Consider the following 2,114-nt stretch of genomic DNA (forward strand, 5'->3'; position numbering starts at 1 on the left):
ACACATACTCCATGTGCAGTTTGTATGCGGTGTGTGTTGAGGTGCGTATACGGTACAGGAGCAGCACGCACTACAGTATTTTCACACATACTCCATGTGCAGTGTGTATGCGGTGTGTGTTGAGGTGCGTATACGGTACAGGAGCAGCACGCACTACAGTGTTTTCACACATACTTCGTGTGCAGTTTGTATGCGGTCTGTGTTGCGGTGCGTATACGGTACAGGAGCAGCACGAACTACAGTGTTTTCACACATACTCCGTGTGCAGTGTGTATGCGGTGTGTGTTGCGGTGCGTATACGGTACAGGAGCAGCACGCACTACAGTGTTTTCAAACATACTCCATGTGCAGTGTGTATACGGTACAGGAGCAGCACGCGCTACAGTGTTTTCACACATACTCCGTGTGCAGTGTGTATGCGGTGTGTGTTGCGGTGCGTATACGGTACAGGAGCAGCACGCACTACAGTGTTTTCACACATACTTCGTGTGCAGTTTGTATGCGGTGTGTGTTGCGGTGCGTATACGGTACAGGAGCAGCGCGCGCTACAGTGTTTTCACACATACTCCGTGTGCAGTGTGTATGCGGTGTGTGTTGCGGTGTGTATACGGTACAGGAGCAGCACGCGCTACAGTGTTTTCACACATACTCCGTGTGCAGTGTGTATGCGGTGTGTGTTGCGGTGCATATACGGTACAGGAGCAGCACGCGCTACAGTGTTTTCACACATACTCCGTGTGCAGTGTGTATACGGTACAGGAGCAGCACGCGCTACAGTGTTTTCACACATACTCCGTGTGCAGTGTGTATGCGGTGTGTGTTGCGGTGCGTATACGGTACAGGAGCAGCGCGCGCTACAGTGTTTTCACACATACTCCGTGTGCAGTGTGTATGCGGTGTGTGTTGCGGTGCGTATACAGTAAAGGAGCAGCACGCGCTACAGTGTTTTCACACATACTCCGTGTGCAGTGCGTATGCGGTGTGTGTTGCGGTGCGTATACGGTACAGGAGCAGAACGCACTACAGTGTTTTCACACATACTCCGTGTGCAGTGTGTATGCGGTGTGTGTTGCGGTGCGTATACAGTAAAGGAGCAGCACGCGCTACAGTGTTTTCACACATACTCCGTGTGCAGTGCGTATGCGGTGTGTGTTGCGGTGCGTATACGGTACAGGACCAGCACGCACTACAGTGTTTTCACACATACTCCGTGTGCAGTGTGTATGCGGTGTGTGTTGCGGTGCGTATACGGTACAGGAGCAGAACGCACTACAGTGTTTTCACACATACTCCGTGTGCAGTGCGTATGCGGTGTGTGTTGCGGTGCGTATACGGTACAGGACCAGCACGCGCTACAGTGTTTTCACACATACTCCGTGTGCAGTGTGTATGCGGTGTGTGTTGCGGTGTGTATACGGTACAGGAGCAGGACGCGCTACAGTGTTTTCACACATACGCCGTGTGCAGTGTGTATGCGGTGTGTATACGGTACAGGACCAGCACGCGCTACAGTGTTTTCACACATACTCCGTGTGCAGTGTGTATGCGGTGTGTGTTGCGGTGCGTATACGGTACAGGAGCAGAACGCACTACAGTGTTTTCACACATACTCCGTGTGCAGTGTGTATGCGGTGTGTGTTGCGGTGTGTATACGGTACAGGAGCAGCACGCGCTACAGTGTTTTCACACATACTCCGTGTGCAGTGTGTATGCGGTGTGTGTTGCGGTGCGTATACGGTACAGGAGCAGCACGCGCTACAGTGTTTTCACACATACTCCGTGTGCAGTGTGTATGCGGTGTGTGTTGCGGTGCGTATACGGTACAGGAGCAGCACGCACTACAGTATTTTCACACATACTCCATGTGCAGTTTGTATGCGGTGTGTGTTGCGGTGTGTGTTGAGGTGCGTATACGGTACAGGAGCAGCACGCACTACAGTGTTTTCACACATACTTCGTGTGCAGTTTGTATGCGGTGTGTGTTGCGGTGTGTGTTGAGGTGTGTATACGGTACAGGAGCAGCACGCACTACAGTGTTTTCACACATACTTCGTGTGCAGTTTGTATGCGGTCTGTGTTGCGGTGCGTATACGGTACAGGAGCAGCACGAACTA

This window comes from Siphateles boraxobius, unplaced genomic scaffold (genome assembly GCF_051911475.1).
Source record: "Siphateles boraxobius isolate OS27281-9 unplaced genomic scaffold, OSU_SipBor_1 99, whole genome shotgun sequence".
NCBI classification, from domain to species: Eukaryota; Metazoa; Chordata; class Actinopteri; order Cypriniformes; family Leuciscidae; genus Siphateles; species Siphateles boraxobius.